The 22,642-nt window shown below is 31.5% G+C and overlaps 1 protein-coding gene across 2 annotated transcripts in view; it reads left to right on the top strand.

Moving 5' to 3' along the window:
- The window catches only part of LOC143206497 (uncharacterized), a 192,743-nt gene that overhangs the window by 4,503 nt on the left and 165,598 nt on the right, over positions 1–22,642 (top strand). For both annotated transcript variants that reach the window (XM_076419070.1, XM_076419069.1), the window contains one exon: positions 17,174–17,211. The gene's annotated coding sequence lies outside the window, so the exon portion shown is untranslated. The remainder of the gene's footprint in view (positions 1–17,173; positions 17,212–22,642) is intronic.

The raw sequence follows: 22,642 nt of genomic DNA, 5'->3' as shown, positions 1-22,642 counted from the left end.
AAATATAAAATAAATTTATTATGACTTAATATTGAATTTTTATAACAAAATGCAGAGTCAGAGTCAGACTAAATCTAATATCGTCTATGATATGCAATTGTTGACTTGTACTCAGTACAGTAATATAAACAAAATTGCAATGTAGTCGCATCAAATTTGATATTTGGATTAATTTGACTCTGATATAAAAAAATTCTAATGTAAATAATATAATGATATCAATATAATATTTTAAAAGACTATTTAATTTAACATTATAATACATCTAATATATATAGTAATATATAGTCTATCCAAGGTTATTGTGTACATACGTCATCTAAATTTGTGACAGTGACTATTTTAGTTCAGTTTGGCTTAGACAAACAACAAAATTCTAATCTAAATAATATATGTAAACAAAAATACTGTTATCAAATATAATTTATTTTAACATTATAATAAATATAATGCATATATTTTTAAAGGAATTAAAACTACAATTAAGTACACAGTTATATATAATATTTTATAGGTCAGAGTTGCGTTTGAACATTGAACTATTTCTCATATCATCTATGAATTAGAATTCTAGGTGCGCTTGTAGTTGTACTCCCAGAGGCCAAATACACTTTATCAATAATTGTATATCTAAGTAATATATTTTACTTTTCTTAGACAGCATATTTACTTTTTATGCTTAGTTCTTGTGTCCTTCGGTACAGTGTTAACTTGCAAAGATATTTTGATATCACTGTATTTCTCCTTCGTTTCTTCTGTTAATACCTGTATATATATTTCTTGATAAAACTAGATTTAGTCACTGCACTTACCTTAATGATAGCTTTGTCATATCTGTAAAACAGTTACTGTTCTTTCTCTCTTGACACATTTTAATTTTAAGTAAATATTATTAACCAAAATTAGTTAATTAAACAAAAAAAACCATATGTATATTCTCAAAAATTACACACATCATTACATCTGTGCACATAAATCTTTTATACTCTACAAAAAGATTTCCTACAGTTATCTTTGATTTCCAATCTATTTAACAATTGTTCACAATTCCATGATTTGTCAATTTCTTCTTCAACGTGTCTTATGGATTACGTTCAAACCGAAGGTGTTATTAACCATTCCTCTTTCCAGCATGAAGTACAATATATCTACAATGAATTATTAATAAATGTTATGACTAATAAAACCTAATCATTTGTTATTCCAAAATTTACCTTGTTTAACAACTAATGTTGTCATAACTCTATTTTTATTGTCATCTTCTCACGAGTGACCGAGTGACCTGAAATATCAATGTCTCATCTAAATATATGAGTTGAAATAAAGTCTTCCTTCATTTTATTATAAGCTTATAAAAATTTTTGTTCTTATAGAAGTTCCATTTGAACTCTTCGATAGTTTTCATATTTTTCAGTTTTTGAGATATTTCGTTTCGAGACTATATCCATAATAACATTGAGTGAAGCCGCAACACTAAAAATCTGTTTAATAAAAATCTCATTAAATTAATATTTAACAGTAAAAATGCTTACTTCTAACGAATTTTACTAACAAAAGGGGGCCTCAATATCTCGTTCTTGTTCAAAGTAAATGATCAGAGATGCAATTTGTTCTATGTGGTTTCGGAATTTTCTATCAAAGTAATAATAAACTTTTTAAAAAGTTTATCACTAATTTTTTTGAAGAATTTTGCATACTTTTGATAGCCGGACTACTTTAACAGGCTAGTTCGGTTACACGTTCGAACTTATCAGACATCATTGTATCTCTTTTTAACTAGAATAAAATGATAAGGAAAATATTGTGAAATTCTAAAATGGATTTGCTTATTGCGGCAGAAAATGGAACAAAAATATTAATGTCTTATGTTATGTACAAAAAATTTTGGACAGACTATATTATTGATGGATTTAAACTACAGTTAATCAATATAGATACGGTGGTTTGTAGATTAGAGTTGTTATATTATATTTACATTGACCTCTTTTCGTACGTGTTCTGTATTTTTGTATACAAATATATATTTTACTTGCATTATAGAATTTGTTGTTTCCTTTATCGCAGTGTGCCTTTGTCATCTTGATATTACTGTATCTCTGCTTAATTTATTTTGGTACTACCTATTTACATATTTCTTGCTGAAATCAGATTTAATTAGTACATTATCCTTAATACATTTAACATATCTGCAAAACAGTTAGTATTTATTCTCTCCTCATTCTAACTAAATGCACAGGTATATTCTAAACAAGTACATATCTGTGCACATAAATCTTTCACACACTACAATATGATTTTCTACAATTATCGGATATTGATGATACACTCATCATTAGTTGTTTCCACTCTCATCACCTTTGTCAGCATTGAATCATAATTCCACATCCTGAAAGTCACTGTCAATCACTGTCACTTTCGGAATTGCTATTGAAGCGAATAACTAAGCTGTTAATTTCCAATCTATCTAACACTTGACTTGCCAATTTCTTATTCAGTGTGTCCGATGGAGTTCATCCAAATCGAATGTGTAATTGTAGACAATGCTTTTTTCCAAACATCAGAGAGTTCTTGCGCTTATATATTACTCTCACCTGCATGTGTATTGCAATGTATAATTTAATGAACTGCTAAAAAAAGATTATGGCCAAAAAAATCTAAACAAATGTTAGTTCGTTATATAGTTAGTTCTTTATATAGTTTTTTATTTTTTCAGAAATATTAGCCTCAATTTTTAAATTAATACTAAGTATAGTTGCAACAACCTAACATTTAATAGCATCGATATTTACCTCTCTAACGCATTTTACTGACAAGAATGGCCCCATTATCTCGTTTCTGCCCGAAGCAATTTATTAGAGACACAATCAGCTCCTAATGCTGACTATTTAATGGGTTTGTCATTTTTCATTAGAGTAATCACAAATATTAAACAGCTGTTAGATATGAGATAAAACAAGTTACAGAACAACGTTTGATGGTCGATGTCATCTAATTAATGTTTTGAATAATTCTGCAGACATATAACGACAGTCTCGACCAGAAATGTACTAGAACAAATCAAGTTTTATAGACCGATTCGGTTAAATTTTCGTAAGTATCAGAGGACATTCTCTCTTTTTTTAACTAGAGTAATGCTGACTTTTGCGCCCAGTTTAAAACGAATATACTGTTACTGCACATTGAATTTGACTCTAAATTCGATGTTATCTATGACGTCATAAACTACATCATTCCATATAGCAACAATGCTACATATCTTGGAATGAATTTGGATGTAAAACTTTGCTGGAAGGAACATATAAAGAAGAAAAGAAACGAACTGGAATTGAGATATAGGAAAATGTACTGGCTAATTGGAAGAAAATCATAATTATCAGTACATATTAAATTGCTATTATATATGCAAATACTGAAACCTATATGAACATACGGAGTTCAATTATGGGAATATTCTGCAAAGAGTAACATAAAGAAAATACAAATTTTTCAGAACAAAGCCCTGAGAGGTATTGTGGGCGCACCCAAATACTATAGGACTGATTACCTACATCCAAACCTTCAGATATCCACAGTCAGTTAAGAAATCAAGATAATTTCAAGGGGGCGTGAGAATATTGAAGTATTGCAGCTTTTGGATACCACCAGAACAGGACACAGACTCAAAAGAATCAAACCATCGGATCTTGTGTAGTGTTGTGTAATGAGGTGCATATAATAAAAATACAGCAGTGACATGTATAAACATTACTTCACCAGAGACTGAGATAGAGCCGATGGGTCCTCCTAGTTATATACCTAGATTTAAGTTATCATAGAGACAAATTGTAGGTTAGTTGGAAACGGCTAGCAACAATGTAATAATTAAATAATAATAAAAAAATCTATGACGTCCATTGTTAGTTTTGGATGGACTATGCAGATTTTCATTAAATGAACTAAGGTTAATAATGAATCGAGTTTAAAATACCTCTGAGCAAAACAAAAATGTTTAAAACAGACAAATACAAAATTAAAGTAAAGATATAGGAAATCTGATTGCAAAAATTCGCAGCTGTTGTTCTTAAGATGTCCTGCTAACACTCGGATAATAGGGAACAAAAAAAACTAATTAACATGGAAACCGAAACATCTGTCCGGCATAAGATTTCGACCCTTGCGGTAACCTTGGCAACCGGCGAACGCTTCTCTTCAACCGATCTTTTTTAAATAAATCACTTTCGGGCGGGACCCCGCCGCACTGGAAAACGGCTCGCAAATGTATACCAGAAATTAGGAACGAGTCCAACGCAATGCCTCCGCCAAAGCGACACATTTTTTTGTTTGTTCTCCCCTAGAACAATCGTTCACCAGATGAAGAAAATGAGATTGGCCTTATGTATTTTCTCATTTTATGTTGCCACCAACTTCTTCAGCTTCAGTTATATTTATGCGTAAAGGGCTTATTATTATGCTTTTCTGTCCTTTTATTTTTCCACTTATTCATAACTCTAAAATTGTTAATCTAATATGGTTTATATGTTAACATTATAACTTTGAATATATTTTACCGATTTGTTTAATATTTTGGTAGAACGTTAAATTTTAAAAAGCAATAAATATTTAAATTGTTCCTTTCCTTCCTTATGATCTACGATTGTGACAAAATAATCACTATGTAAAATTCTCCCCTGGTAAACTCTTTAGTGTTTTAACAAACTATATAAGCTGCCACGAAGTTTTCGAAAGATTAAAATTACAATACATTACTAAAAATATTATTTGCGTGGTATTCATTCAGTAAATCCAGACTGTGGATTGAAGTAGTTCTGATTGTATCAAGATATCAAAGTTGCAACAACTTATTGATGCTTAAACATTTTGTAAAATGTAATTTAAAAGTATGGTTAGAGAAGATAAGCTGACAGCAGAGATGATTAAAGCCAGTGGGGAAACATTATTTTTAACAGACTTCAATAAAGGAGGAGGTTCCATGTTCGGGTGTATATATTTTTAATGTATTTTTGTCGATTTCTCCGTGAATTATGGACCAATTTCCAAAACTCTTTTTTTTTATTCGAAAGAGTGCACTTCCGAGGTAGTCCCATTGGAACCAATGTAAGATCAGATAGGGGAAGGGGAAATCGAGGAAAAACTTAAAATTTTAGAAGCACGTACAATGTTTTCACATATATTTATCTAAAATAATCAGGTATTTACGTATAATATTATTGCTGAACTGATGTACCGGGAGATCGGAAGTCATTCAGTGTAAAAGTAGTTCAGTTTGATTTTTAGTAGTTGAGTGTTCAGCTTACACGCGTAGGTCGTGGGTTCCATTCCCAACAACGGTGGCAACGAATTTTTGTTGTTGTTCTAGTGTAGTTAGAACTTTTGTCAGATGTCCTAGGTTAGGTAGTGGACCCCGGTTTATCGTGTGCGGTGCACTCAGATGACTGTCGGTTGAACTTCGGAGTGAAATAATGTAGCCATGTTTCATCCATTGTCACATATCGACGTAAAAATTCGGGTTTATTACGCTTATCATCTTCAAACACTGCTCCGAATCATCAATTCGTCATTGTGTCTGCTATTTCATTTAATTTCAATTTACGGTCATTCAAATTAATTTTTTGTATTTTTTAAATATTTTCGTCGGTAACAACCTCTTTTGGGCGTCCACAGCGTTAACCGTCTTCGGTGCTCATTTCACCACGTCTAAACTTAGCATGCCAATCCTTGATGGTTGATTTTCTTGTTGCAGTGTCCGGAAACTCGGCATCAAGCCATGTTTTTGCAATTTTGTTCTTTCGCTTCAAAAAGCAATATATTATCAACACGCGAAATTTCTTTTTATCCATTTTTGTACGATACCAAAAGTTGCATCACTCAAAATGTTATAATTCACAAACTAATGATCCGACAGCTGTTAAATTTATAAACGCATCTTTTGAGGGTTAAGGCTAACTAAAAAACACATGGATTTAATTTAAGTAGCGCATCTATGTATCAGGCCGGGGCCTTCTCAATTGACCTGTTAATGATGCCGCGACCAAGAAGATCTAGTTTAATTATTCAGCGTTAAAATTGTCATTAAAACTTCAAACTACTGAAAAACCGACATGAAACTTTGCAAAGTATTCTACAATGGCAAACATGCTATTAGGCTCAAAAATCATCATCTTGGACGAATTCACAATAGCGTACAAATGTCCATTAGAAGCTCTTGACTTAACCTTAAAAGATCTGAGCAATGACTCGAGTATTTTTGGTGGCGCAATGATTTTACTATCCGGCGATTTCCGCCAAACACTGCCAGTCACTCCAAGATCGACTACTGCCGATGATATAAACGCTTGCCTCAAATCATCAAATCTGTGACAATAAACATAAGGGTTGCATTATTAAATGACGGCTGTATGTTGAAGATTTATCCAACAATTGCTGACTATCGGTAATAGTCGTGTCTGTCGACGAAAGAAATTATTTCCGAACATCATTGCCAACGACACGAAAACCAATGGTTAAGTGAGCGAGCAATTTTGGCGGCTAAAAATAAATATGTAAATGACTTAAACTTTGTGATTCAGAATAAAACCTTTGCAACTTTGAAACTCGGTAGACATCATGCTTCGAACTTCTAAACCAACCAAAACTATATAATGGAAAGTGCTTGACAAGAAAACTGATGAGGTTGGTAATTCACGTGACGATACTCAAAGGAAAATTTAGAGATGACTTCTCATTCCGAGGATTCCGATGATCACAATAGATAAACCCTTTGAGTTTAAATGAATTCAGTTCACGATTCCTCTTGCTTTCGCTATGACGATTAAAAAATCACAACGCGAATCCTTGACTGTATTTGGTCTCAACTTAGAAAGTTCATGTTTCTCTCATGATCGGTTGTACGTATCATGTTCACATGTCGGCAAACCATCCGCTCTATTTGTGCTAGCGCCTGATAAAAAAACAAAAAATGTCGCATATCAGAAGGTGCTTCGATAAAAAGAATTAAACCGATAGATATAGTTTATTTTTATATTTTTATATTTTTTGTGCTATTATCTTAATAAAGTGCTGTACTTTATATTGTAGCGACGGCTACGACTCTTTAGGCCACCGCGCATTCACCTACAGCAAGTTCAAAGGTTGACAATGCTGGTGGATTAGTACCATGCGGTTCTCGGTCATAAAAGACCACCACGACGACGTCTCGCTCTCTTTTCTTTTCTCTATTCCCCTGTAACAGTACCACTTCCACAGCGCTACCGTACTTCCTTTACCTTAACCTAATATCCTCTCCATTTTCCCGTCGACCACATGTATTATTTAACAGGTAAACCAGCTCGACATAAATCCCTCGACAGGTGCTTGATACGAGCATGGAAGGATATCACGAAGAATGGAATCCATCAACATCACATGGTCGAAGTTATCCCACGAGACTAACGCGATGGACGAAAACCACAGAAGCCCATCATGAACAACATTAACATATGAACACCCTTACGTCACGAAAGGGGATACGTAAAGCACCACACTTATAGGTACCCTCAAATAAGTCGGAACGCCCCAAGACGAACGACGTCCTGCTACAACTTCGATGGCAGCTGATCCCGTAAAACTTTTCGCTTATGTTGGGTTCCCCATCTAATAATCAGTCACTAGGCGATTCATTGCGTAATTGCGGGTGCGCTTCGGAACCTGCACCACAAGTGATGTAGCGACCGCTACGGCCCTTTAGGCCACCACGCATTCACCTACAGGAAGTTAAAAGGTTGGCAACGCCGGTGGATTGGTACCATGCAGTTCCCGCTATAAAAGACTACCACGACGACGTGTCGCTCTCTTTTCCTTTCTCTATCCCCTTGTAACAGTACCACTTCCACAGCGCTGCCGTACTTCCTTTACCTTAACCTAATATTCTGTCCATTCTCCCGTCGACCGCATGTATCGTAATTTATATCGCAATAAACAAGTTTTATTCGACCGGTGTTTTCAGTTCTCGTGCGAATTCCTTCCACAAAATAGTAGTGAGTGTTCGGACAAACAATCTCATCGACAACCACACATTCCGACCGACCGACCGACTAGACGAACATTCCTACAATATTTATGTTATATTCATTGTATTAGTATTATAAAATTATAAATTTAGTTCAGTTGATAAGTATTAAAATTAATAAGTAATAAGCACCATGTTCATAACATATATTACAGGGCAATTGAAATTTCCCCGGATTGACACATAGATGGCACTACTAAAATTAAATCCATACATTTTTTTTAGCCTTAACTCTGAAAAGATGCGTGCATAAATTTTACAGCTGTCGGATAATTAGTTTGTGAATTATAGCCTTTTGAGTGAAACAACTTTTGCTATTGTGAAAAAAATAGATAAAAAGGAATTTCATGTGTTGATAAAGTATTGCTTCTTGAAGGGAAAAATATAGTTTAAGCAAAAACTTGGCTTGATGACGACTTTCCGGATAGTGCTCCAGGAAAATCAACTATCAGGAATTGGTATGCTAAGATTAGACGTGGTAAAATGAGCACCGAAGTCGTTGAATGCAGTGGACGCCCAAAAGAGATTGTTACCGACGAAAACATTTAAAAATCTACAAAATGATTTTGAATGACCGTATATTGAAATTGAATGAAATAGCAGACACTCTAGTGATATCAAATGAACGTGTAGATCATATCATTAACGAATATTTGGGTATGAGAAAGCTCTGTGCAAAGTGGGAGCCGCGCGAGCTCAGTTTTAACCAAGAACAACGACGAGTTGATGATTCCGAGCATGGTTTGAAGATGATCAAGCGTAATAATCCCGAGTTTTTGAGTAGATATGTGACAGTGGATGAAACATGGCTCCATCATTTCACTCCGAAGTCCAATCGACAGTCCTCCGAGTGGACTGCCCTCAATGAACCCGCTCCAAAGCGTAGAAAACACAACAGTAGCCTGGCAAGGTTATGGCGTCTGTATTTTGGGATTCTCATGGAACAATTTTTATTGACTACCTTGAAAAAGGAAGGACCATCAATAGCGACTATTATATAGCGTTATTGGACCATTTTATGAACGAAATCGCCGAAAAATGGCCGCATTTGAAGAAAAAGAAAGTGATGCTTCACCAAAACAATGCACCGCGTCACAAATCAGTGAAATCGAAGGCAAAAATCCATGAATTGGGCTTCGAATTGCTTCTTCCTTCACCGTATTCTCCAATATATTTCAAAATAATACTCGTTGGGAAGAAATTTTTCTTCGAATGAAGAGGTGATCGACGAAACTAAGGCCTATTTTGAAGCATGGGACAAATCGTACTACAAAAATGGCATCGAAAAGTTTGAGAGTCGCTATAATTGGTGTGTCGCTCTTGAAGAGAATTATGTTGAATAAAAACTAACTAACTTTGCCAAAAAATGTGTTGATAGGCGAAATACTATGGTGGACCGGGTACTTTTCAATTGACTTGTTATGTTGTATAAAATTTGTTTCTAAAAATGGAGTGTCATTATCAGAAAAATGAAACGACTAACTTATTTAGTACTTAAATAGTTCAATAATTGGTAGTTCAAGTACCAATCAATCCATTTTTCTGTTGTTCGATCGCGTCGATAAATAAACTGCACTAGTAATTTACGTGCCATTCTCGAGGAAAACCGTAACACGAATAATTTTTCACTGTCAAGCAGCCTTTTGTTTATCCTGTAGCAGTGTAATTTGCAAGAGTTTCCTATTGGAACGTTCCAAAACAAATATTATTCGAGCGTGCGCTCGCAACTAAAGAATGCGGCTTTATCACTTCCAACGAGAACTTTTTTTATTGGCACATAGACAAATTGCTATCTGAGATTTTGTGTTTAATTTAGATCGGCAGTATTTACTATATTTTTTGTAGACTTTTATTTTTATATATTAGATGTAACAGCAGTTGTACATCTGATTTTCAAACATCTAACAGATTTTTCATTACAATGGAAATACTGAGATAAACTGCATTTTCTCGAATTCTTTTACAAATTTTATTAAAAACGCATTCGATAAATTATTAAAAATAATACGTAAAATAATACGTTAATAACGTAAAGGGTACGAAACAGAGAATTTAATTTTTGATAGTTAAAATATGGTATTAGAGTTAAAGGCGTTTAATTGTTTAAAATAGGACACTATTTAAATAAAATAGAATGGAAAAATCGAATTTTTATAAAGCTTTTCCCTTTTTGAAATAAATTTTATTTCTGGCCGAATATTTCGTTTTATTTATTACCAAGTTTTCAGAGTATTTGTGTATACTTTCATTATAATTGCTTTCCTTCAAATAAGCGCAGAAACTATTTTTAATCGAACTCCAACCTTTCTTCTTTCCTTGGTAAAGATAATAAGATAATTAAGCTCATATAAAGTCAATTCCGGTTTATTTATTGGATTTTTTTATTTTATATTATTTTATTTTATGTTGGTTTATTTTATTTTATTTTATTTTATTTAATCTATTTAATTTTATTTAATTTTATTTAATTTTATTTAATTTTATTTAATTTTATTTAATTTTATTTAATCTATTTAATTTTATTTAATTTTATTTAATTTTATTTAATTTTATTTAATTTTATTTAATTTTATTTAATTTTATTTAATTTTATTTAATTTTATTTAATTTTATTTAATTTTATTTAATTTTATTTAATTTTATTTAATTTTATTTAATTTTATTTAATTTTATTTAATTTTATTTAATTTTATTTAATTTTATTTAATTTTATTTAATTTTATTTAATTTTATTTAATTTTATTTAATTTTATTTAATTTTACTTCATTTTATTTAATTTTATTTATTATTATTAACATCTCATCTTATTTCCTCAGAATTTTTACAGTTTCATCTCAATGAAAGAACAGGTCATTAGCACAGTATTTCCGAACACCATCCTAACCACGCAAGCAACAAATGGTTAAGTGAGTGAGCAATTTTGGCTGCTAAAAGTAAAGATGTGGATGACTTATTATAATTCAGAATAATAATAGTTGGTTCTCTGCATTCATTCAAATCTATTGACTGTGCAACAAATGGAGACGAAGTCACTATTTATTCAACTGGTGATAAAAAATCAGATGAGTAACGTTATTCTCGTGGCGATACCCAAAGGAAAATTTAAAGATGAGTGAGTTCTCATTCTGAGGATTTCGATAATCCCAACGGATAAACTCTTTAAGTTTAAGCGAATTCAGTTCCTGATTCCTATGATCGCTATGACGATTATCAAATCACAAGGCCAATCCTTGACAGTTTGTGGTCTCAATTTAGAAACTTCATGTTTGTGTCAGGGTCAGTTGTACATGGCTCATCTCATCTCATTTTATTTTATTTCATTTTAAGTTATTTTATTTTAATGTTAAGTTTATATATTTTTATATTTTAATTTTTAATTTTAATTATTAATATTATTTATATTTTAGTTTTATATTTTAACACAAGTAAGTGACAATTTGGTTAAATATTTAGTTATAAACTTGACTCATAGAATTTCACAGTCATATAAATGCAACGTCCTTTTGTACAATTTTAAAATATTGCTATTGGTATTCAGCAAATGTATACATCAGATTAACATTATGTTCAGCATCAGTGAATAGTGTTCATAATAAGTTCGCTGACTGCTTTTTATTATTGGCAAAGTGTCCATGTAACTCTTAACCCTAGACATATTGTTAAACATTCATGAAAACAATATTGACGACTGCAATATATTCATACACTCCTACAAGTCTAATAGCTTTATTACATGTCTTATGTGGTTTATATTTGTTTTTACTGCTGTATTAAGAACGTGCCTTAATATGCTTTTAATTCTAATCTAATGTTTTATATATTGTCGTCATTAATTTACGCATTTCCGTAATATATGAGTAAAGATATCGATGTACCGATTGGTAAAATATTATGAAAAAATGTTGTCATTTTATTTCAGTAAATGAAAGTGCGTAAAGATCAATTCAGAACACTTTTATTTTTATAAAGCCCCGTATATTGAAAAGCTGAAAAGGGTTGAAAAACTGCCGAGAAAATATCGATATATTGGATAATAAAAAATACCGATACTTCTTTTTAAATGTATCGATATTTTTATTTGAAATAGCCGGGAAAAATATCGATATTTTTTCGGCAACCCTAAACCAAAACTCATCATTGAATGAAATATGAACTATCTGATTCCATTATAGTAGAAGAACTGGTTCAACTACTGCAGGAGTAAATATTCGGTCCTATAGTTTAAGGTTTTAATAATAAAATTTTTCTTCCAGGTTATAAAATACTGAATTAGATTTCAGTATACATTATATCATTGGTTTTTTATATTACATTTTTTGCAAGTCCCATATTTATGCTAATAAGCTAAGTAATATGCGATCACCCGTATATTGACGGAGGAAATTAAGTAATATATCAACCAAATTTAGCCACATTTATGGAAATCTCCCTTGGAATATTTAAAAAAAAGTATGTTACATAAAAGGAAACCCAGGGTGCCCATTTATTCGATATATTACCTTATACTATATTCTTCATGAATAAATAAAAAATATTTAACACTTTTAATTATAATCTGTCTATATTCCCTTTTGTGAATATGTTCAAAAGAAATGTGCTTTCCTAACACGTTTTGGAATTATTTCGTTATTGTGACTGTTTAACTGGTTTTGAAGAATTATTATTCAAGTAAGACTGGTATAAATGAAATGTTCTTGATTTGTTATTGGTTTAAAAATTACATGTACAATTGAATATAAATTATATTACATTACACTTGTATTGGAATAAGTTGAGTTTTATCGAAATTGTATTATATTAGATATTTTGTAATCGTTGCAGTATACAGAAAGAGATAAAATATTAACAAATAACATCTGTGGGTATTATTGTAAAACAGTATTCGTGGAACGTAAACTAAAATAACGCATTATAGAAAATAGAGTAGCGATTTTTTTAATTTTCAACTCTAGTTTATTCACATATATTTCAAATACTGATCAATAATAAATGTTTTGTTTACTGGTCGAAAGCTATTTTCCGTCATGGTCCAACTTCCGATATTTCTGAGAGAAAAACTAAATCAAATGATATTATTAGGACTCTTTAAAGTCAGCTTTATATAATTTTATTTGCAGACACTGAAGCAAGTGGTAGTTGGAGGGGAGAAGGCCCAGATTTTACAACCACTTTTTTAAAATCTGTAAATGTAAAATCGTTGGAGACTTGCATTCACATAAACATTTATCTTCACAAGCACTACACAACTTTGGATCAGCCTATTTTCACTTTTTTGAAGCCACAAAAAGCGAATATGGAGAAAACTACTTTTTGAAATCTCCATTTTCACATAAATGTATGACTAAGTAAACGAATGACATCGTCTTTACAAATATACACTATTTTATAAATATATAGTATGGCTTCAATGAAGTAATATTAGTGCATTAATTAGTGTTACTAGTGACAAGCTACTTTAAAACCATCTGTTAAGAACAGTGGAAATTAATTTTGATGTTTGACTTTAGGTCCTCATTTATTTTTTTCCTATAACTATACGTGCATTAATTTTTTAACAAAGAATAACTTATTATATTGCTTTATACATATTTTATTAAGGAAACAGACCTAATTCTCTAATTTTAAATGTAAATCCCTCTATTTTGCCATGTAAATATCACGGTTTACCAACTTACCTTTTATAAACTTCAACGTTACTGAATACATAACATTTGGCTCTACAAACACAAACAGAAAAGAGGGATCATTGTTGCTTTTTAAAAGTTTTCGCGGGTAAAGCTCCTGGCTGTACTATAATTGCAAAGGCCGCGTTTTAGAAATACGTTTAAAGTTGTCGAAAATGGTTTACACAGAGTAATAAAGCACTTCTATTCTTGTTTTAACTTAATATTTTACGAAATACGTAATATTTTTAAAACTCCACCATCAGAATGGACTACAGTCATTAACAAAAAGCGATTGAGAAGCCCAGAAGAAGAAATTGAGAGAAAACAAACAAGGATCAGTGATTATTGGTTACAGAAACTATTATATAAATAAATAACTAAAAAAAAAAATTAAACATTATTAAATGCGAACCACCACATATAAAAAGAATTATAACACAATGCACGAGGTGTCAAGCGCATGGGCACACAAAAACTTCCTGTCGCAAATCATTTAGATGCGTAAAATGTACAGGAGAACACAAAACAGGAGATTATACTCGTAAAGTTCGCGATGAGAAAGTGAAATGTGCTAACTGTAATGGAAATCATCCAGCGAACTACAAGGGCTGCGCAGTTCACAAACAATTACAATAGAAACTATATCCCGCCTTAGGAGAAAATGGACATCAACCGCAACAAAAACAATCCACACCTATCAGTCTACCCACCAGACCAAGTCAACCAGACATAACTTATGCCCAAATGGTTGAAAATGCTTCAGCACAAAATCAAGAAACCACATCACAACCTACTGAAACTAGCAGCAACATTTCAAGATTAGAAAATATGATGGCCAAACTAATGGATCAAATGAGTACGATGCTTGGTCTACTCATAACCGTCGTCAGAAATCTTGCCTAATGCCTGAAACTATTAGTTACAAAATCATAGTCTGGAATGCCAAATGCCAAAATATTGATGTTATGAAGGTTTCCGAAACACATTTTACGGACAAACATTATTTGAAAATTCCCAAATATAAACTTTCATACAAATCATCCTGATGATAAAGCACATGGAGGTACAGCCATAATCATTCGAGATGATATAAAGCATTTCGAAAAAGAAAAATTCCGCAAAGACTACCTGCAAGCAACCAGTATAACCATAGAGGAAGACCATAGACCATTAACAATATCTGCGATTTATTGCTCACCCAAACATAACATCAAGACAGAACACTTTCAAGAATTCTTCAGTACGCTAGGTAATAGCCGGAGGAGATTACAATGCAAAACATTTAATGTGGGGTTCAAGAATAATAAACTCAAAAGGTATAGAATTGCTAAAAGCAATAAAGACAGATAATTTACATATATTGTGAATCAACATATTGGCCTTCAGACAGAAATAAAAAACCAGATACTATAGATTTCTGTATTACAAAAAATATTGATACAAAAATGTGTCATGCAGTATCATGTTTTGACCTGTCTTCTGATCATTCACCAATAATAGTAACACTTTTTTCAAAAATTACCATCAAAGATAAACCCCCTTCTCTCTGCAATAATAGAACTAACTGGTCCTCATTTAAAGAAAACTTAGGGAATATAGAATTATAGACCGAAAAATCTCTCTAAACTTACCGTTAAAAACTGAAATTGACATAGAAATAGCAGTAATAAACATTAGAAAAAATATACAGGAGACAGTATATTCCGCGATTCCTAACAATGAAAATTTCCAAGAAAATATACACATATATCATGTACAATACAGAAAAAGGTAGCAGAAAAAAGAAAGTTAGGACGGAATAGGCAACAGCAAAGGACTGAAGAGAATAAAAAAATTTAATAGGGCAATAAAAGATTCAAAATGAACAAAACCAAGGCATTCAAGAATACCTAGAGAATTTAACACCAAGAAGAAAGCTTAAGAGACCCTAGCAGCATAAACCACTTATTAAAACAAGCGAAAATAATTGGGCTAGAAACAATAAAGAGAAGGCCGACATTTTCTTAAAACGCTTAAAAAATGTTTTTCAACCTTTCCGGTCTCAGCTACATAAAGATGAAGAAAATAAATTACTAGCTTTCTGGATTCGCCATTTCAAATGGACTTAACGCACGAGAAATTAACGGTCAAAAAAGTTAAACAAACAATAATGAGAGAAATTAATATTAAAAAAGCTACTGGTTATGACTGGTAAAATTTTAGAACTATCGGAAAAGGGTATGGAACTATTAATATATAACATAACTTTTAGGAGCGTTTAGGCACGGCACCGACTTCAAACTGCTTTTTATTTAGTTATTACAACGATTATTATGTACATATTTTATTTTAAAACGTTTTTTTTTTTGGTGTTAAAAATTTGTGTTTGATTATTTTTTAACTTTTAGTGTATTCTTTCATGTTGGTAGTTTCTTTCCGGTTTATTTTCCTTAAATAAAACCCCTTTTACGATAAATGGTTTAAATTTATTTATTCAATATATTGGATGTTTGATTTTCTACATTTTGTTCTGAAGTAATTTATGGTAATTATGAAACAATTTATTGTTTATATTATTAACCAAACCATTTATTGAGTCTTCTTTTGCGATGCCTATCGATGGCTGAAGACTACAGCGAGAGCAATAAAGCTTCCCATTCAAATGATTTAAATAATTATTAAATAAATATTATTTGATTGGTTTTTCTGGATGAGACGCTTTGTTATACTATAAAATGATCTTATCATCTTTTTGAGCTTATTGTGGAGGTTTTTCGATTAAAGCATAGTTCAAATAGTTCGTTTGTTATCCGTAGCGATCAGTATTAACTGTTTCTTTCGGTTTTAATGATTCACCAAATACGGCTTGAGACTGAAACAGTTTATCCTTGCAGTCGATAAGAAAGCTTCCCCAGGATTTCGCGTAGCATTTTCGAAATAAATCAATTTTTATCACACATAAGATTGGATCCAGAAATGTCTTCCTCTCATTTTTCTGATCGATGATTCTGATTTCCCGTTATTCAATTGATGTAGAACCCATCTTCCCATCGTTTGATCAATAACTCCTGTAATACCATATATTTAAATATGTTTGCCCGACTAGGACGTTCGTTGCTCTGAACGTTGGAGTCACCACATCTGAATTGTTAATACCACGTTTCATTTGTTTCTATGCTTGGAGGATGTTCAGTTTAAGTCTCTACTAGCAAAATATGACTTTTAGTGGCCCTTTTATTTCGATAAAACAAAGAATATATTTAAGTCAAAAGATATAATGATGCTAAGATGAGTTTTCAGTCAAAATCAAAACTTTTTTTAATAAATATTACGGAACATTATCCATTTTATGATTCTTTTTTTAAACCTAATAAATTACGGTTTAAATATTTTAGTATGGTTGTTTTGTCATTTGTATCAACAACTATATCTTAAACAAATAATCTTACTAAAATAATTTTAATATAGCCATTTTTGTTTTAGTTGAGCCAATCGAAGGAAGAAGAGAGCCTACAGATAAGGTAAATCGTTTGGAATATCCCATTCACCATTTTTGCATCGCTTATCGGCTCCATAGTTTACTCATTGTATTTGCTACGATAAAAGCTGAGAATATAATAAAAAACTTTTTTCAGAAGAAACCCTCGGCTTTGTAATACTAAATCTGTCTTACGTTTTAGACATTTTTCACAATACAGTCCCGATAAAGGTTTCAAACGACTTTATTTTCTTGCTCTCAACTTTGTTGGACATATTTTTGTGATTATCGCATATTAGGTGCTTTCATTTTTTCACGTTAGGAAAGGAATAGGAAACTTTAATATACAATTTAATTACAATATTTATTAATTAAACTTTATCCGATATCTTTGTGATGATTCCGGTTTTGTTATCCAATAGCTGATCCAGTCAAGCAATCCTTGAGCATTTGTGAAGAGTCAGGCAGGCCATGCTGATCATCCCATTTCAGCAACAATGGTGTATTCTTCATAACGTGTACAAGAGGATGACAGTGCATATTTAATCGGTATTGGTAGCATTTTTGCAATATTACATCCTTAAATTTAATCAAGTCGTCCGATTTCTGCAGCAACAGTTTCACTTGATTTTATCATCCCACAATATATTTTTTTATTAATTACGTACCTTACATTACCTTACATTAAATATATTTAGTACAATCTTAATTTATAAATTAATATATTACTACTGTTGTGTTGTACTTGCATTAATACACAAGCAAGACGAGTACGGGATTAATACATCAATATGCATTTCTCAAATTAAAATAAAACTATATATATATATATATATATATATATATATATATATATATATATATACATATATATATACACTACTTATACACTAAACAAGTTCATGTGGTTTGGTACGCTTCAATCCTCTGATTTCCTGTGTATTGTCCAGTAGCAGTATTGCTTCCACATTTTAGATTACTTCGTGTATCTATTTGATTCCGATGTCATCGTGCAGCTCTTCGTTTGTTACGTAGCGATAAGCATTGGTAATTAATCCTAGAACTTTGTTTTAGGTTCGTTGAATTACTAGTTATTTTAATGTTCAAGCGAAACCCCAAATTTACACCCCATAGGCCCAAATTGGCTTTATGATTGACTGATAAACCAATGTAATAGATTTGAGGTCTAGTTGATGCCACTATATGCACAGCAAAATCTGGTGAGGCCATGATATGCAACTTAAATGTCGACATGGATGACTCACCTGGACCTATAAATCTATTTTGGCTTTTGAGACTGTCGTAGCAGATCTGTTTTACATGACCAGTTAACATACAACATATAAAGCGCAATAGTAATACTGCTCGAAATAGTATTTTCAATCAATTTGTGTGGTCTAATTCGCGTATAAGCACCTGAAAATAGTTATTTCATCAATTGCGAAAATATTTAAAATTTATTTAAGAACTTCAATTAGGTTTTACTCTAATAGTATAACAATTAATTGTTTTCGAACTTGTTTGGCCCTTTAGGCCGTCCTTGGTCATTGATATTAAAATCAGCATTAGAATATGATGAAGAAACACCACTAGAGGTTCCTAAACGTGTTTGATGGGCTCCCGCAGCAATTTCGTTCAAATAAAACAACAAAAATAATGTATGTTGTTCATGTCAGCAAATTTGATATTGTGTGTTCCACGATTAGAGTCTATATACACCGCAGGTTAGGATGTTCAATAGTTATTTCCATTAATACCTCACATTTTCACCTGTAGATATCGTTGATCAAAATACATACAAGCACCTAAAATACCTAAGATGATACTTAGATAGATACTTAGGATGAAATCATGAAAAGTTTATTTACCATTAAAGGGCTCTTCGAGAGTCAATATTTACGTCAATATATTTAACAAAATTACTAATTAATTAATCTTGTACAATAGAATGGAACGCTAGCAGAGTAAACTGAAAGATTGAGGAACATATTGAAAGAATGAAGAAAATTTAGTAGTACTGGTTATGCGTTAAGATGATGCTATAAGCAATTTGCTCTAAATCTACAGCCTGGTAAGTAAGCAACTTAGAAATAATCAGGAAATGTTAATTGTAAAAAAACTAAACTAGCCGTTAAACTGGCCTAAAATAATACATTTATCTTCTCTTGGTTTTTGTTAGAGCTAAATAAATATAAAAACTGTTAAGTAAATAATCGCTTAGTTACTTAAATAAATATTATAGATAGGAATGACAATTACATGTAAAAATAAAAATGAAAAATTAAATTTGTATATATACAAAAGAGCACAAGGGCTCACATACAAAAATAGATGGAATAAATACTATATAACATAAAAAAGTAAATGGTCTGTCTAAAGGGGCTTTGGTTTTATGCATTCTTGTATACACCTAAAATATTTAAATATAAGCAATAAGATTATGCTCTTCAACAATACTATTTTAAAGATATTTTCTAATATTTGCAATGCCATATTGCACCAATTTTTACCGATTCCTTTTTAAAGGCAATCAATGATCAAGCTAGCAAACCAATAATAAAAACGAATATCGATATTTCAGATACCCAAGATATATAGACTATTCAAAGCTTTTTTCTGTTAATCTGTTCTTTAATCATAAAGATATTTAGTGCGAAAAATTAATGATGCAATACTGTTGTATAATATAGTAAGTATTCATTGTATAGGAGTCATTTTATAGATTATTTTGCTATACGTATACTTGAATAGAAAACAAAAAAAAGCCGAAACAATTTATATGACAGTTAAAATGTTCACAAATTCGCTTTCGCCATTTTTTGTCTGCTGAAGTTTACTAAGGAAAACTTTTGGGTTTACATAATTTACCTTTATAGTGCAAAATATATTGTTTATAAGAATTTACTAGTAAAATAAAATAGTAACAAGAAGTATCAAAAAACAAAACTATTTTTAAAGACATTCGCCCTAAACGTGAAAAAACCTATAAAACAACTGAAAAATTCGCTTTCACCATTATGTTTTTTAGACTTTGCAAGTCCGTACTTTTTTATTGAATTTCGTTTTGTACAGTTTTATACGAGGAACATAATTTTCGGATATGTGCAGCTGTATAAATTGTATAACTCATTTTGAATTGAATATATCGACAGAAGAGATTGGTCCAGGAGCATCTATAAAAAAGAGAATATATAAATTCTTTCTTTGTGGAATATTATTCGCATTGGAATTCTTATTTGTTTTTTTCGTTCCATGAGTGCATAACAAATGACATGCGTGGCATTCCAGAAAATTGGTCAATAAATCTAACTGAATGGGAATAGAAAGGTTTTGGAAACATTGAAATTGAAGGTCCGGAAGGGTGAGATTGTATTGCATTGAAATAGTCTAGAAATACCATTTTTAGGGATTTGTCGTTTACTTAAACTAATATCTAAATATTTGTTGAAATACCCTTCCGGTGTTTCCTACTAATTATTACAAAATCATCAAGCAAAAGCCTAAAAATGCAAAACGTACCAAATATTTTACTTTCGATTGTGTTACAATCTTTGATGTCATTTAATCAAGTTTATTAAAAATTATTCACACTATTATACATAGACTATTAAATCAAAATGTGATTTAATCTATGCTGCCTAACAAATATTACTTCTCAGACATTTTGCCTCTAATACCTCTGGGTAAGTCTGTTGTTATCAAGCAGTTGTCGTACATCGGTTTTCGTGTCCACGCAATCTCTCTTGATGTTTTTTTGCAAACCGTTTAATTTCTTCACTAACCGTTGGTACTCTTAGATCTTTGTAGATATCTTCATTTCTAATATACCATGGGACGAAGAACATTGGCAAATTTGTGCAACTCCCTAATACCACGCTGTGCATCTACAGTGGCATCAACATTTGCTTTTATAATAGCAGTTTATTGTGGAGAGTTGATTCTTATTGTCGTCCAAGCAACCACTAAATTTTTTGAGCCTCACACAAAGTTCTGCTCGATTTTTCTTAATATGCTCATTCGAATTGAACTAGGCGTTCACTGTACTATTACAGTTTACTACAGTTTAACGTGGGCTCCGAACCACGGTCCTAAGCATTAAGCTTACTGACTAGTCTTACCCAGCCTGGTTACTGGCGTGAATGGGATCATTTTCCTTGTCGGATTTTACACTCTTGCCTAGGACAATCACAAAATTTAAACAATCACAAACATAAATTTACGACCATGCCCCAGCAGGATTCGAACCCGCGGCTATCGCAACAGTAGGAGGACTGTCCTATCGCCTTTACCACTGTGCCTCCAAGCCGGCCATATTCATATTAAATTAAATTAAGCTGGTAGAGCTTACAGTTTACCAGATACGAAATATTAAGTTTGTGAGGAACAAAAATAAATTTTTTTAAAGAATATTATTTTGGTGAAAACTATAATATAAAATAAAATGAATTATTAGTAATCAAATATTCTGCTAATTCTCCCAAAAAAAAACTCTGAGAGTTGTTACAGTTTGGTCGTATTATATTTTATCTCTTGAATAGGTATTTAATGCCGGAGACATATAGTCAATAAATCACGGAACACTAATATATCATAAAACTCTCGACTATATGTTATATGCTACAGCCCTTGGCAATATGACGTCATGCGGTTTCATAAATTTTACTGACAAATAACTACTAATATCATTTTATACACATTATAACATTTATCTAAATATTAACATATCAGTAAAAGATAATGTAAAATAATAAGTGTCTCTCACACATTACAGATGAAAGTATTTTATTTTATGATTAAATCTTAAAAATGTTAAAGTATTCACATTTCAACTACGGTTAATTTGAACTAGTTCAACTTTTGTGCTACTAGACGGTCCTTTTGCGTTAAATCTACAACCTGGTAAGTAAGTAACTTGAGAATCAGGAAATGAAAATTGTCTTGTTACTGAGTGACTAATCAAGGCAGCGGCAGATAAATAACCAAAAAATAAGAAAAATACAACAGTTCACCTAACAGTTTTAAAACTGACAGTTAAACTGGCCTAAAATAAAATATTTATCTTCTTTTGACCTTAGTTAGCGTTAAACAAATATACAAAACTGTCAAGTAAATATTCGTTTAGTTACTCAAATAAATAATATAGATAGGCATGACAATTAGAAGTAAAAATAAAAAGGAACAATTAAATATGCACATATACAAAAGAGCACCAGGGCTCACACACAAAAAAAGGATAGAAAATGGAAAAGAAAGGAAATACTATATAACATATAAAAGCAAATGGTCAAAGTAGGCTTTCGATTTGTGTTCTTGTCACACTTACAATATTTAAATATTAGCAATAGGTATATAAGCATACGCCCTTCAACAATACTATTTAGGAGATGTTTTCCAATGTTTTGCATTCAAAGACATCTCTCTCTCCCTCGATCTCTCTCTCTCTCTCTCTCTCTTTCTCTCTCTCCCTCTACAAA

This window comes from Rhynchophorus ferrugineus, unplaced genomic scaffold, assembly GCF_030347505.1.
Source record: "Rhynchophorus ferrugineus isolate W39M unplaced genomic scaffold, kcgeb_rfMv2 rfM1, whole genome shotgun sequence".
NCBI lineage: Eukaryota > Metazoa > Arthropoda > Insecta > Coleoptera > Curculionidae > Rhynchophorus > Rhynchophorus ferrugineus.
Note: the sequence above shows the minus strand (reverse complement) of the source record. Positions and strands in the feature narration are given on the sequence as shown.